Here is an 8,088-nt window from a genome sequence, read left to right as displayed (position 1 = left end):
GTTACGTATCAAAGAGACATTCTAAAAACTGACACGTGTCATTTTTAGGTTTCATTTATTAGAAAAGATAATTATTAGAAGTACACTAATATCTCTATATTTTTTGAATTATTAATTTTATAGACGAATTATCCATTTAATTGGATAGACGAATTTTTTTTATCCCCGAATAATAAATCAAAATCAAGAAGTCCTTAAAGAGTTTTCTTGAATAATTCAGGGTGTTTGGAGAGAAAAAAATAAAATAAAAACAAAAATAATAATGAAGGGGTTTTGCTAAAACCTATCGGGTATATAAAGCAACACCGATCTTTCGGTTATTGAAAACGGCCATGGATGGCGGAGGTTGTCGGCGTTCATCGATCTAAAGACTCCGCACAGCTCAAAACCTAAACCTGACATCTCTCTTTTAGAGCATGCGGTATGGGCCAAAAACGAGAATCAACATGCTGATGTGGCATGTCTCAACGGTATCATGACGGGGGGAACACCACCCCCCAACTTGTTGAATCTTGTGGTAACGAGGACGAGATAAAACAAGAAAAATGATTGGCTATCTCCTTCATCAACCAATCAAATAATTTTCTCTATTTTCTCTCTCTACCTTTTAACATGATATAACATCTGGAACACCATTTCCCCCTTGGTATTATAGTGGTGTTATGGATGAGGTGGCACAAATTTGATGTTATATCCCATTGCCCACACCCAATACTCTTATAGAGTTAAACCCTTAGGTTGCGTTTGTTTTTTTTAAATAGCTCGTCTCACCTCTTCTAACCTAATCTAACAAAAAAAAAAAAAACGCACTAAACGAAGAGGGTGTTTGGATAGGGAAAAAAATGACAGCTTATTGCTTATTGCTTATTTTCACCACAATAAGCTAATTTAAGTGTTTGGATAGGATGCTTAAAAAATTAGCTTATTGCGGTGGGAATAAGCTAAATAAACTGATTTTAATAAGCAAGGGGGGTAATGCTTATTGCTTATTGCTTATTGCTTATTAGTCATTTTACTCATATAAGCTGTTTTGTTTGCCAAACACTTCAAATGTTTATTGCTTATTGTTTATTCCCACCGCAATAAACTAATCCAAACACATTTTAAAAAAATACTTATTCCCACCACAATAAACAATAATAAGCACTAAGCTATCCAAACACCCTCGAAAAAAAGAAACACAGAAGATCGCTCCAGCCGTTCTCCTTCTTCGTTCTCAGCTCTCTTCTCGTCGATCGCCGACTCCAGCCGCTCGCCGGTTGCCACAGCCCCTCGCCGGTCGCCGCTGCTGCTTCCCGGTGCTCGTTCTTTGCTGCCATTGTCAGGTTCTCACTATAATCCTTAAATTTCTTACCCTTCTAACCTCAAACTGATTCTAATCTTCCATTTTCTTCAACCAGTATAGGATAGATTCAAAGCCTGGGAATCTTCTGGGGTTACAATCATCACAGTGTTGCCCAGCCTGCTGATAGCTGTGCTGGTGAATTAGGGTATGTACCGGCAGCTTTTGCAAGAGCTAAACAGCTCTATGCACTAGAGTCAATCGGGGCTGTGCTTTGTGGTCAAAAACAGATGGCTGAGGTTTGTTTTTTTTTTTTTTTTTTATATAATTTTTTTGTAAATTGCAATCAGTAGCATTCAATTTGCTATTTGGGTTACTTATCTTTTGGGTTGTCATTACACTATTGAAGTGGATTTCAACCGAGTAAGTAATTCTTGCATATTGGATTTCAACCCAAAAATTTATTTGTTTAAAAGATGATTGGCCTAAAGAGCAAATTAGCCCTTTTATAAGTTGACAGGGAAATTGTTATTGATAATAGTAAATTAGTAATGTTGTTTGATACGAATGTTTTTTGTAGGAAGTTACTTCTATTCTTGTTGACAATGGTGTAGCTAATGAGAAGATTTTGAAAAACTTTTGAGGTTCAAAATCCAAAATGGTGGATTGTTGTATACTTTAGTTATAATTTATTTCAAGCGTCTCAGTTTGGAATCATGGAATAACATCAGTTTTTTTAGATGTAAATGTACAATTTTACCCTCATAGAAGCTGCTCCACATGTTGGAAACTAGGTGATACCGAAGGGCAAGAAGAAGACTGTGTACTCTATATATTTATTTACTCGGTATCAAAATTTAATGGTCCAAATTCTGATGTGGATCTTAGCCATTTCTCAAAGCGAGTAGAAATCTGGTTAGTTTTATATATACTGATACATGATTCTATATTCCAAAAGTCATCGCCACACTTTTTATTCGTGATTTATAACGTGTGGTATGCCTATGAAGAAGTTATTCGTAGCTAAAATCAAACGCCATAGTATTCTATCTGTATTACTTGTTACAGATTCGATCTATTTTGATGACAGTGAGGATGAAATGTTCCCTGATTCTGTGCCTATAAATTGTTACTGTCCGGCTTTTTGCTGCAGGCGGTTTTAATTCATATGGCTAGATTCGATGATATAATTCCTTACTCATCTGAGTCTTCTAATTTGTTCATCGTTTACAATTGTTCACTTGTTTGTTGTGGGAATTAATTAGCTTTGATTTAAAAGCAGAAAACAGTAATTTTTGACAGAATGGAAGATGATGAAATATAGCAGGTACTTAAGAGGTATTCATAGCTTAAGATGTTCTCCTGGTGCAGCCATTGTAGTTGTGCCGAGCTTCTAAAGTTATGCCATATGATTATACATCAATTGCTTGCTGATTCCTTCTGTCAATCTAGCATAAGGCTTAATCATGTTTTTAATCGTTATATGGCAAAAACAAAAGACCTATATCAAATTCTATAATGTTGAAAATAAACTTTCATATTGGTGCCTTTTGTTTTTCTGTTTCAGATTTCTTTACCACATTATAGTTTAATATAAACAAATAGTTTCTTATTGGGCTTATACACCGCAAAAGAGCTCGTGGAATTTCACTGTTCACCTGCGATTTTGCGGACGGAATTCTATAAAACGATTTTTTTCCCTCATTTTCACTTTTCAATATAGAAAAACTCTCTCTCTCGGGGATTCCTTTTGACAGTTTCTTGAATAAAATAGACGATTACTTCAACAATCTCGAAAATATGGTTAGATTTTAATTCTTTTTATGTTTTAATTAACATTTATTTAGTATATGTGTTTATTATTTTATTATTTATTGTATTAGTTAGTGTAAAAAAAAATTATATTGTTTGTGATAGGGTAATTTTGTTGTATTTGATAGTTTTAGTATTTGTTATTACTAAACTTGAAATTTAAATGCTATTTTGTTAGTGGTTGTATGAATGTACAAGTAGAGATTGCGTAGAGTATGCATCGGGTAGTTGTATATTTAGTAAAATGGTTTGAATATGCTTATTTTTTTAAGTTATTAGTTAAATAAATTGTTAGAATAATGTTTACAATATGTTTGGTTAGTGGTTTAAGTTGATAAATTGATATAGCATGGTTAGAATTTGTTATTTTATATAATTTGAAACTTAAAAATTGTTTGTATATTTGTCGTATAAATTGAAAAATTGTTAATTTAGTTGTCGTTTTAGTTGAAAAATTGTTTGTTTATATGGTTAGAAAATATTATTTGATATAATTAGAAAGATAAAAATCATTTGTATATTTGTCATATAACTTGGAAAATTGTTTATATAGGTGTCGTTTAAGTTGAAAAATTGTTATAGTATGTTATTGTTTTTTAGCGTAAATATATAAATTATTTATTAAATATTTGTATTTGCATTGTTATTATTGTTTATGTTATTATTGCATTTAATAATAATATATTTTAAAATAAAATAGTTGTTTAGTTTTCTAATATGTTATTGTGTTTTTTGCAGCATAATTATAATAATTTCGATGTGAAAGCTATTGTAAACTTAAAGGGATCAGAGTGTAACATATGAGAAGTTTTTGAAGTGTTACATGGTGTGAGACGTGATATATTTAGAGATACAGTATTTGATTATTTGTTGGACGTCCCTCGTTTACAAGGGGATGAATTGTTGTTACACAAAATATTCCTTTATCAGATACGGCCGGACGCTATTTTATCTCCAGATGGGATAAAACGGCTATATTTTAGAGTAGGCGATACGAAAATGGTATATGGGTCGGAAGAGTTTTGTTTAATAACCGGGTTGAAATTTGCGGAGTATCCAAAAAACATCGGGAAAAAAGTGTCAGAAAAAATAGTTAGTAGTAAAAAAAAATGTTTATTGTGTGAGCGATTATTTCTGAACTATACAAATAGTTCGGTGAAAATCGGTGACCTAAAAAGTTTTATTTTAAATCAACCATTCTTAGAAGTTGACGATGCCGATGCAGTTAGAGTATGTTTGATTTACATTTTATGTGAAGGTTTTTTGGGAAAAGAAATAAATGATCACGTGCCACAAGATTGGTTTTTTTTGGCTGAGAATTTGGATGTTTGGAACATGTATTTTTTGTTTACTTTGAAAGTTTTATATTATTAATGTTAATTTATATTATAACTATTTTTTTTTGTTAGTTTCGCTTGGGATAGCTATTTATGAGATTTTGATGACCTTGAGGATACATGAAACAAGATAAATAAATATTTATCACTTCCTGAGCGTCGTCAAACTTTAAAATACACTGTCTCAGGATTTACGGCTCCAATTAGGGTATAAAATATTACTTATATTTAAAAGGTTTTATTGTTATGTTAGTTATTTTAATTTTAACTTTTATTACTATAATTGTAAAAATTGTAGATATGGATATATGAGATTCTTCCGGGTGTTCGTGCCTGTGGATTTGTATTGAGAAAAAATAGAAACATGCCTCGGATGAAACGATGGAGTGGGATAAAAAAATTAAAATGGGCTGATGTGAACAAGTTTTTTTCAAAGATACATGTTTATAAATTTTTTTAATTATTAATAAAATTCATTATTATATTTTTATATGCATTTTTAATATGTTCAATTTTTTAGGAGGGACAACCATCAAGAAATAAAATGTCACCGAGTGATGATGAGATGACATTTTTTTATTATGTCATTTTAAGAGTATATATATGGTAAACGGAAATCAGTTCCATCCCCAGTACGCAACCATTTTAGGAGACAAGACGAATCTTCGTCTAGTATGTCGTCTAAGTGGTTGCTCTCATAGTAAAGGTGGGCGCAGTGGAAAACCCAACCTAGAGGAGGTGTTGAAATGGCTCCATGCACTGGAGCAACATGTGTTTACGAACCAAGAACCTACAGAGGTGTTTGTTGAAGAAGTGAATAATGAAGATCTATGGAATAACATCAGTTTTGAGGAGCCTGCAGTATTCCAAACAAAATTTGATGAACGGGTTACTTACACGCTACATTTTTTTTAATTTATTAACATATATTAATATTTGTGTTCATATTTTATATTTGCAAATTTAGGTTGTAGAAGATGAAGTGATGAATAAAAATAATACAAATGAAAATATTTTTGGTGATATTGAAGACGACAAGGTTATTATAGATATTACATTTACGATTTTAATAATTAATTTTTAATGTTTCTTTCGTTAATAACTATAATGTGTTAATTTTAATGTAGGAGTTGGAGGAGAGGAATGAGAATGCGGGTTGTAGTAGGAACAAATTTGATGATGATGTGTTTAATGTAAATGATAATGAAGCTAAAGAGGTTGTTATACTTACATTTATTTTAGTTTTTATTTAGTAGATTGAAACATGTTTTAATTAGAGATTTTTGCTTATTAATTTAGGTGTCGGAGGAAGATGAAATACAAATTACGGGAACTGTAAATTATTATGATGCTTATGTTTTTGATGGCAAAGAAGTTATACCCGATAGACCGAGGGTTCGAAATCCATCAAAGTATTTGTGCCCTCCGTACACCGAGGTATTCGTTTAATTTAAAAACTTATATCGTAATAATAGAATTTTTTTTATGTGAATTATTTGAAAGGTAGAGATCTAAACATTTCAATATTGTTTTAGCTGCACACAACACCGAAGCAAAAAAGAAGAGCAAAAAGGAAGGTTGATATGAAATCAACAAGCCCCGTTCCTCCTCCAGCATCTGTTGTTGCTCACGACTTCTCCGTGTTGTGCCTGCAACCTTACGTAGCAGGCGGTGAGGTTGTGATCCAAAATTATTTATTTCATTCATATGACATGCAACATCGTTTGTTTAATTTGGTGTTAGATAGAGAATTTTGGAGCGCCTTGTGTGGGCATACACACGACGGATGGTTGGAGTCAGCGGAAAAATAATACTTAATTTGTTTTTTTAAAAGTATTTTCTTTTTTAGTTAATAACAAAAGTATCATAATTTTGTGCATCATATCACCCTTTGGTATAGACTACTGATGGAGAGATGTTTTGATAGCGACCAACATACAATAATGCCGCCAAATTTTTTTTTGTTTGCCATGCTCTGGAGGAAGGGCAGGATTGGAGGGCGTTTATGGCTGGTATTGCTAAATACCCCAACTTCATGGTTGCTTGATGGGATGTCGATACGGTAAACTAAATTTTATTTTTTAAAAATATTATCGTTATTGTCATTATGTTTTTGTATTCTTATTTCTAAACAAAATTTATTTCTTTTTTATCCTTATACAGGTTCTATTTCCGATTCATTCAGCCCCTAATCACTGGTTATTTAGGGAACTACGATTGCGAATATGGAAGTCCATATTTATGACAGTCTCGGTAGAGGGGCTTATGAAAAATTCAACTCTAATGGAACCTTTATTTGAAGCTATGGTGGCCGGTTGTTTAGACAAGATTAACTATTGGGCCCGGAGGAACATCCCAATGATTCCATTGAATATGCAATTCATATTCGAAACAAATGTTCCCCAACAAAGTAGCCATTTGGGAGATTGCGGTGTTTTTGTTTGTATGTTTATGGAACAATTAGTTTCAGGCCAACCAATACGTGAACTTATTGACCCAAGGAACGCAGCTTTAGAGTTTCGCCAACGAATGACAAAAATTTATTGGGGGTCGAGTCTTGGTCCTATGTAGTTGGATTATATATTTGTATATATAATTGTATGTTGGATTTAATGACCTAGTATTAACTTAAATAATTACAACATAAGAACGACACCACCATTTGTTTGAAAGTAACAAGTACACTGCTCTAAACATAACAACAAATACAACAATTTATTGATGTAACAACCTAAAAACTATCAAAACAATACTAAAAAGCTTACAACTTGTAAATAATAATTGCTATAGATGGAGACCTATCAGATATAATTGTAAGCTCCTGCATATTTCCTATGCAATCATGTAGTTTTTGAAAAAACCATGTCCAAGAACCGGTACACTCATTTTTGCATATACCATATGCAACCGGTAATATTTGGTTTTGTCCGTCCTTAGTAACTGCAAGTAACATGGTACCTTTGAACTCACCCTTTAGGTGGGCTCCATCTACTACTAGGGTCGGTTTACAAAATTTGACAAAAGCGCGTACCTACAAATACATTGTATATCTATTCAAATACACCAAAATAAAAATGAAAAAATTAATAAAATATTATAATACTAACCGAGCAACCGAGAGCGACCTACAAAAACTCAAAGCGATCATCACCATCTGTTTTAATATGTGTCACCATACCCGGATTATGTTTGACCAAATTGTGACAATAAGCCGGAAGTTTGGTAAAAGAATCCTCTTTCGTATCCCTTAACAACAACAATGCATATTGCTTCGCACGCCATGCCTGATGGTATGAGATATTGATATTCAATTGAGCATTCATATCATTAATAATATCTTTTCCCCGATAAACTCTACTATAATCTTTAGCCAAAACATCAGCAAGATATTCACCCAAAACATATTTATTTTCTTGTCGATGATTAGGTTGCAAAATTGTTGAAAAACATGTGTGTACATCAACAAATTTATTCACTTGGAAAAGTCCATCAGAATTTTTAATTGGTTTTGCTCTTAGTAACCAAGAACAATTTTTCGAAACACACACAGCCTCATACCTTGATTTGGTGGATCTACTTGTCCTCTTCTGAAAACTTTCTCGAAGATATTTTTTACCAATACACCGCTTTAAAAGTTCTTTGTTCTTAAATATACTC

The 8,088-nt window shown here is 32.4% G+C and overlaps 1 long non-coding RNA gene across 3 annotated transcripts; it reads left to right on the top strand.

Moving 5' to 3' along the window:
- Positions 1-1,141: 1,141 nt before the first annotated feature.
- On the top strand, positions 1,142-7,490 carry LOC111904493 (uncharacterized). Of its 3 annotated transcripts, XR_008232549.1 has the most exons (7): positions 1,142-1,325; positions 1,401-1,581; positions 1,863-2,197; positions 3,833-5,648; positions 5,731-5,868; positions 5,967-6,493; positions 6,595-7,490. It is a non-coding gene; the product is annotated as an uncharacterized LOC111904493 (long non-coding RNA). The 3 variants fall into 3 exon arrangements; XR_002854564.3 differs by having other exon boundaries at positions 1,143-1,325; positions 5,967-7,490; XR_006192903.2 differs by having other exon boundaries at positions 1,147-1,325; positions 1,863-3,085; positions 5,967-7,486.
- Positions 7,491-8,088: the final 598 nt, after the last annotated feature.

This window comes from Lactuca sativa, chromosome 5 (assembly GCF_002870075.4).
Source record: "Lactuca sativa cultivar Salinas chromosome 5, Lsat_Salinas_v11, whole genome shotgun sequence".
NCBI classification, from domain to species: domain Eukaryota; kingdom Viridiplantae; phylum Streptophyta; class Magnoliopsida; order Asterales; family Asteraceae; genus Lactuca; species Lactuca sativa.
Note: the sequence above shows the minus strand (reverse complement) of the source record. Positions and strands in the feature narration are given on the sequence as shown.